We start from the raw sequence: 8,836 nt of genomic DNA on the forward strand, positions 1-8,836 counted from the left end.
ATGGGCTGGGTAATTTCATAGGTGAATGAATGTGAGGTTTATCCAATTTATTTGGGGAAAGCGTGGGGATTTCCACCACTCACTTTTTGGCCTTCAATGGGTGACTTCAGAAGTATCATGATGCTGGTGATGTTAGTGTATGGTAATGTAGTACAATGGGTGTAAAATGAGGCTCAAGGTCCACTGGAAGTCAAATATGCTGCTATCTTGGACCCAGTTGATTCTAACTAGCTTTGTCATATCCTATGGCTTTATATCATTCTTTTAAATTTTGTTCCTGGCCCCTTCCCTCCTGTTTCAACCTCAGAGGTAGTTAATTCACATAACTTTTTAAATCAGAAAACTTGGTATTATTCTCCCCCTTACCATCTGTCCCAGTTACTCACTAACTCACTGTTAATTAGCTTTGAGTCTGTGCTTAAACTTTCCTTATGACTCAGCAGGAAAGAATCTGCCTACAATGCGGGAGACCTGGTTCCATCCTTGGTTGGGACGATCCGCCCTGGAGAAGGGAAAGGCTACCCACTCCAATGTTCTGGCCTGGAGAATTCCATGAACTGTATAGTCCATGGAGACACAAAGAGTCAGACGCAACTGAGTGACTTTCACTTTGCATGCCTCTCCTTCTCCACCACCTTAGCAACAGTGCTATTTTTTATTCAAAACTTTGCTGGGGTTAATTCAGTGGTCTTCTGCTCAGTCTCTGCATCTCCAATTTCGTCTCATACAATCCGTTCTGTACACCAGGAACAACATGTATTTTTCTAAAGCGTGTTTCTTATCATGTGGCTTTTCTGCTAGAAACTTCAAATGGCTGCCTAGCCTCTGGATAAAGCCTAAAAACTCCTCTCCAAACTTCTTAGCATAATGGTACACAGGCTACACAAAAACCGCGTCAGGCCTATTTTTCTAGCTTTGTCCTCGGCCACCCTTCTGTACAGTCTCACCTCTGCTAATACTTAGGAAGGAAGAGGGATACAGTGTTGATGGTTTGTCGTGTTTCACCTGAATTGCTTGTTATTCTCAGAAACATCATAATTGTCATGCTTCTGTATGCAGCGCTTTATTTCTTCTACTTGGAATATTTCCTGTTATGTGTGTAGAGATGTTCCTCAATCTATGCTTCTAAGACCTCTGATTTTATTCATATCTCTATAGCTCACTGGATCTGAGAAGTAGAAAAAGAAATTAAGGAACAATTCCATTCACCATTGCAACGAAAAGAATAAAATACTTAGGAATATATCTACCTAAAGAAACTAAAGACCTATATATAGAAAACTATAAAACACTGATGAAAGAAATCAAAGAGGACACTAATAGATGGAGAAATATACCATGTTCATGGATCGGAAGAATCAATATAGTGAAAATGAGTATACTACCCAAAGCAATTTACAAATTTAATGCAATCCCTGTCAAGCTACCAGCCACATTTTTTCACAGAACTAGAACAAATAATTTCAAGATTTGTATGGAAACACAAAAAACCTCGAATAGCCAAAGCAATCTTGAGAAAGAAGAATGGAACTGGAGGATCAACTTGCCTGACTTCAGGCTCTACTACAAAGCCACAGTCATCAAGACAGTATGGTACTGGCACAAAGACAGACATATAGATCAATGGAACAAAATAGAAAGCCCAGAGATAAATCCACACACATATGGACACCTTATCTTTGACAAAGGAGGCAAGAATATACAATGGAGTAAAGACAATCTCTTTAACAAGTGGTGCTGGGAAAACTGGTCAACCACTTGTAAAAGAATGAAACTAGATCACTTTCTAACACCGTACACAAAAATAAACTCAAAATGGATTAAAGATCTAAATGTAAGATCAGAAACTATAAAACTCCTAGAGGAGAACATAGGCAAAACACTCTCAGACATAAATCACAGCAGGATCCTCTATGATCCACCTCCCAGAATTCTGGAAATAAAAGCAAAAATAAACAAATGGGATCTAATTAAAATTAAAAGCTTCTGTACAACAAAGGAAAATATAAGCAAGGTGAAAAGACAGCCTTCTGAATGGGAGAAAATAATAGCAAATGAAAACAACTGACAAACAACTAATCTCAAAAATATACAAGCAACTTCTGCAGCTCAATTCCAGAAAAATAAACGACCCAATCAAAAAATGGGCCAAAGAACTAAATAGACATTTCTCCAAAGAAGACATACGGATGGCTAACAAACACATGAAAAGATGCTCAACATCACTCATTATTAGAGAAATGCAAATCAAAACCACAATGAGGTACCACTTCACACCAGTCAGAATGGCTGCGATCCAAAAATCTGCAAGCAATAAATGCTGGAGAGGGTGTGGAGAAAAGGGAACCCTCCTACACTGTTGGTGGGAATGCAAACTAGTACAGCCACTATGGAGAACAGTGTGGAGATTCCTTAAAAAATTGCAAATAGAACTACCTTATGACCCAGCAATCCCACTGCTGGGCATACACACCGAGGAAACCAGAATTGAAAGAGACACATGTACCCCAATGTTCATCGCAGCACTGTTTATAATAGCCAGGACATGGAAACAACCTAGATGTCCATCAGCAGATGAATGGATAAGAAAGCTGTGGTACATATACACAATGGAGTATTACTCAGCCGTTAAAAAGAATTCATTTGAATCAGTTCTGATGAGATGGATGAAACTGGAGCCAATTATACAGAGTGAAGTAAGCCAGAAAGAAAAACACCAATACAGTATACTAACACATATATATGGAATTTAGGAAGATGGCAATGACGACCCTGTATGCAAGACAGGAAAAAAGACACAGATGTGTATAACGGACTTTTGGACTCAGAGGGAGAGGGAGAGGGTGGGACGATTTGGGAGAATGGGAATTCTAACATGTATACTGTCATGTAAGAATTGAATCGCCAGTCCATGTCTGACGTAGGGTGCAGCTTGCTTGGGGCAGGTGCATGGGGATGACCCAGAGAGATGTTGTGGGGAGGGAGGTGGGAGGGGGGTTCATGTTTGGGAACGCATGTAAGAATTTAAGATTTTAAAATTTTTAAAAAAATAAATAAATAAAAAATAAAAAAAAAATAAAGCTAAAAAATAAAAAATAAAAAATAAATAAAATCACCCGTTCTCCTGATAATCAATGTTCAATGGAAGAATGGATAAGCTCAAAAAAAAAAAAAAAAAAATTACCCAGCCCATAAAAACTAACCACACGAAATTTCAATGTTCTGTTGCTTACTGAGATGTCCCACACTCTGTCTGTGGAGTGTGTTTCTCTCTAAATACATCTACTTCATACTATCATTTCACCTCCGGATTCTTTTGTGATGAAGCAAGAGCCTGAAATTCACAAGCAACGAATTAGAAAAGCCAGCCAGGAGAACTGGGTAAGCACAGCTTCGCTGCTCCTCTACGTCCCACCAAGGCTCTCCAGCTCTCCTATTCTCTCCTTCTTTTTCTTATTCTGTTGCCTTTTCAACCTCTCACCTCCCTTGTGCTTGAGAGGTACGGCCTTACTCTGCTGGAAATGGGAAAAAGAAATCTGGCAGGCATTCTTCAACCTTGTTGCTAGGTTTTCTACTTCTTACTGTTACATATGCACAGGCAATGACAGGGAACTTTTCCAGCCATCCTCCCAGGCAGCTAGGGACCCAGACCATAGGAATTTTCACTCAAGGTTTCCCTTATCCACCATTTAACTAACTGTTAACAGGTCTGACTATGTAAAAATATAAAATACTGCCTTACTTGGAGTTTGTGCCGTGGTCACAGAGACTGCAATCCATTTGGAAGCTCCCTCACCAGCTGGAGATCTGTGCTCATGCCTCAGGATGTAAGGGGGCTGGCGGGGGATGGTCCAGTGCCCCGCGGTTGGGATCCAGGCTGGTGGAAACATCCTTCATTGCCCACCTCCTGGTGTTTGTCTGGCCCCATCCAAGGCCACCCTGACGCCACCCCTCTCCCACCCTGTAAGGGAGGGGCAGGCAATTCAAGATGGGTGGGTCTCACACATTGCTGCCCCCCCAGGGATACATGCCCAGGCAATGACCCACATTTGCTGTGCTTGCCTCCCCTCCAGTCCTATGATTGGGAGTGTCCTTCCAGGGTCAGAACTCTCCATTCCCCTGGCTACAGTGCCTCTGCCTCTGTTTCCATGTCCATTCATGCACCTAGTCCCACCACCAGCTAGCAGCTATCCAGAGCCCCTGTGTGGAAAGGGGCAGGGGAACGATGACCCTGAGGCCCAGGGGTGCTGCCCACAACAGGGAAGGGAGAAGAGAGTTGGTGGTGGTGGTGGTGTTTTCCCACAAACCATCTCTCTTAGTGGCCAGTGCCTGTTTTCCAAAATTTAACCACCTTTTTAGAGAAAAAGACTGGAACTTAAACAGGTCTCAGAACCATGAGGATGTCCATTCCAGGGGAACATTTCCCAGAACACAGGGATTAATCTATAAAATCTATAAAGAAGTCTTCAGGAAGGTCAATCATCCCGGGTTACCGCAGATGCAGGATAGGACATAGGCCCTAAGATGCTGGGTCCTGGCCACATGGGCAGTACCACCCTCACTGTGGATGCAGTCAACAGGACTAGGTGGATGGGGATGCCTGGAACCAGTCCTGCTTTAGAGACCCTCCATGGGACCTCCTAATGCTAGTGCTCCTCTCTGGTACAGGACTATTCTCTCCCTGAAAGGACAATAGGGACCACTTCCTCCATCCCCAAGGACTCATCCCTCAGGTGCATCTTTAGTCACTGTGAAAAGTTTTCTCTAGATTCTTTAAAACAGCAACAAAAAAAGCTCATTTCCTTTTGGAACATCTACCTATAAACTTGAAGACAATGAGGCCTAGCTAGAAAATGGGAGCCTCAACTATAATACCATCCTACAGTTAGACATCTTTTGCAAAGGGCAGGGGAAACAGACAGAAGTTCCTTATGTACAGGCTTTTACAGCACAAAGAGAAAACCCGGAGCTATGTAGTGCCTATGTTAGGGAACCTCGCCAACTGGGACCCATTCATGCTAAAAAAAAGCCCTCACTAGGGGCAGCCCTAGAAGAACAGGAGCCCCAGACAGAAGACCCAAGCCTCCACTCTCCCACCATCTTCATTGTCTCCTCAACCCTATAAGCCTCTGTACCTTTCCATGCCAGAAATGCAGCCAGAGCCTCTTTTCCTCCTTCTGGAAGCAGTAGGTGGGCCTCTGGGAATTACCAGAGTCCACACCCCTTCTTCGTTGTTTGACTTTAACCAATGTCACACCTGCTTAGGCAGATTCTCGAACAACCTTAGCTGGTTCACCAAAGAATTCCAACTCAAAAGCTTGCCATGGACCCTGAACTCTTCTAAGCCTTCTTACTGACACAGACTTCAGTGTTCTTAACAGGAGAGACCAGATTGAACAGGAAAAGAAGGAAAAGCATGACTTAAGGAAGGAATGATGGCAAGCCAGGCTTCTGGTAGCTGTCATAACCCAACTCCTGGTCACCCCAAAAGTACTCCCAGAACACCCCCTCCAGGGAAGGGAACCAGTTTCTGCTGTAGGAGTTTTGAACCCTGGAACAAGAAATGCTCTGCTCCAGATCAGGCATCCTGATAGTCAGAGTTAACATCCCTACTCAACCTTGAAGCAGTTACAGAAGATGGACCATTGCCCCTCTGCTTCCTATAAGACTGTGGGAATACAGTGGAATATTACTCAGCTATTAAAAAAGAATGCATTTGAATCAGTTCTAATGAGGTGGATGAAACTGGAGCCTATTATACAGAGTGAAGTAAGTCAGAAAGAATATCACCAATACAACATATTAATGCATATATATGGAATTTAGAAAGATGGTAACAATGACCCTATATGGAAGACAGCAAAAGAGACACAGAGGTAAAGAACAGACTTTTGGATTCTGTGGGAGAAGGCGAGGGTGGGATGATTTGGGAGAATAGCATTAAAACATGTATATTATCATATGTGAAATAGATCGCCAGTCCAGGTTCGATGGATGATACAGGGTGCTCGGGGCTGGTGCACTGGGATGACCCTGAGGGATGGGACGGAGAGGGAGGTGGGAGGGGGCTTCAGGATGGGGAACACAGTTCACCCATGGCTGCTTCATGTCAATGTATGGCAAAAACCACTACAATATTGTAAAGTAATTAGCCTCCAATTAAAATAATTTTTTTTAACTGAAAAGAAAAAAAGAATGTGGGAGGGAGGAGTGGAACAAGAGGGAAGGGGGCAAGGTACAACTTTTAAAAGAATGATGATAACCATGTCATGGTGCGTGCTCAGCCATGTCTGACTCTTTGTGACCCTTTGGACTATATCCCACCAGGCTCCTCTGTCCATGGGCATTTTCAGGCATGGATACTGGAAAGGGTTGTCATCTTCTCCTCCAGGGGATCTTCCTGATGCAGGGGTCAAACCTGCATCTCCTGAGTCTCCCACATTGCAGACAGATTCTTTACCCACTGAGCCATCAGGAAAGCCCTGATAATAACCATAGGACATGACAAAGACTGGTTAGCATCAGTTGGGTCCGAGATGGCAGAAGATTCAACTTCCAGAGGACCCTGAGCCTCATATGCTCATTGTAATACATTAGCTAAATGACACACCCACCAGCACTATGATAGTTCTGAAGCCAATCGTAAAAATGCCAAAAAGTGGATGGTAACCCTCCCTGCCCCTTCTTCAAAATAATTGGTGAATAATCCTCCCACTCATTAGCCATGAAGTTGTTGTTTAATAGCTATGTCAGACTCTTTTTCAACCCGGTGGACTGTAGCCCACTAGGCTCCTCTGTCCATGGGACTTCCCAGGCAAACTAGAATGGGCTGCCATTTCCTTCTCCAGGAGATCTTCACAACCCAGGGATCAAACCTACATCTCCTGCATTGGCAGGTGGATTCTTTACCACTGAGCCACCTGGGAAGCCCAGCCTATGAAATTACCCAGCCCATAAACACAAACCACACTATATTTTGGGGCCTCTTGCCTTCTGAGGTGGCCCACACTCTGTGAAGTGTGTTTCTCTCTAAATAAATCCACTTTTTATTATCACTTGGTCTCCAACTTCTTTTGCAATGAAACAAAAACCTGAGATTCACCAGCGATTAAAATTGTAATACTCTCCCAAATTAATCTACATATCCAATACAACCCCTATCAAAACCCATGCCAGCTTATATGCACAAATTGGCAAGCTGATCCAAAAATTTATGTGGAGATAGAAGTGACCCAATTACAAGGGACCTGATCACTTCCTAATTTCAAAAGTTACTACAAAGTTACAGTAGCCAAGAGAGTATCAGTTCAGTTCAGTTCGGTCACTCCATCATGTCCAACTCTTTGCGACCTCATGGACTGCGGGACGCCAGACTTCCCTGTCCAACTCCCAGAGCTTGCTCAAACTCATGTCCATCGAGTTGGTGATGCCATCCAACCGTTTCATCCTCTGCCATCCCCTTCTCCTCCTGCCTTCAATCTTTCCCAGCATCAGGGTCTTTTCCAAAGAGTCAGTTCTTCGCGTCAGGTGGCCAAATTATTGGAGTTTCAGCTTCAGCATCAGTCCTTCCAATGAATATTCAGGACTGATTTCCTTTAGGATGGACTGATTGGATCTCCTTGCAGTCCAAGGGACTCTCAAGAGTCTTCAACACCACAATTCAAAAGCATCAATTCTTCAGCACTCAGCTTCCTTTATAGTCCAACTCTCACAGGAGACAGAAATATAGGTCAATGAAGTAGAATTGAGAGTTTAGAAATAAACCCATATTTTTATGGTCAATTGATTTTTAACAAAAGTGCAAAGAAAATTCAATGAGAAATGGATAATCTTTATAATATGTGGTCCTGAAACAACTGGATTACTGAACATGTGAATGAATAAATGAGTGAATAAATCAAAATGGACAGCAGACATAAATGTCAGAGCAAAAACTATAAAACCATTAGGAGAAATTATTGGAATAAAGCTTTGTGGCCTTGGGTTTCTTAAATATGATAAATAGCAAAAGAAAAATAGACAAATTGAACTTTCTCAAATTAAAAACTTTTTTACTTCAAAAGATACCATGTAAAAAGTGAAAAAATAGCCCACAGAATGTGATAAAATATTCACAAGTCATATATTTAATAAAAGTCTTATTACAGATAAATGAATAATTCTTACAACTCAATTTAAAAAAAAGACAATCTTAAAATGGGCAACGGATTTGAATTAACATTTCTCCAAAAAAAAAGGATACGCAAGTAAAAGATGTCACTAGTCACTGTGGAGATGCAAATCAAATCCACTATGAGATATCATTTCACACACACTAGGATGGCCGTAATCTTAACAGTATACCAAGCATCAGCAAGGATGTGGAGAAACTGAAACACTCATACATTGCCAGTAGGACTGTTAAATGGTGCAGTCACTTTGAGAAACAGTTTGATGGTTCCCTGGAATATTAAATATAGAATACCATATGACCCAACAATTCAACTCCTTGGTGTTTACCCAGAAGAGATGAAAACATATGTCCACGCAAAGACTTATACACAAATGCTCACAGCAGTACCATTCACAACAGCCAAACAAGTGGAAACAACCCAAATATCCAGCAACCAATAAATGGGTAAACATAATGTGGTACATTCATACACTAGAATATCATTCAGTCATAAAAAATGAAGGACTTGTTGTGGCTTATTGGTGGCTTATTGGTTAGGATTCAATACTGTCACCAGTGTGGCCCAGGTTCAGACCCTGGTTGGAGAACTCCCAAAAGCTGTGCGGCGTGGCCAAAGGGAAAAAAGTACAATTCAGGAAAAATGAAAGACTGATTCACACAACA

The sequence above is a fragment of the Capra hircus genome, chromosome 21 (assembly GCF_001704415.2).
Source record: "Capra hircus breed San Clemente chromosome 21, ASM170441v1, whole genome shotgun sequence".
Classification (NCBI taxonomy): Eukaryota; Metazoa; Chordata; class Mammalia; order Artiodactyla; family Bovidae; genus Capra; species Capra hircus.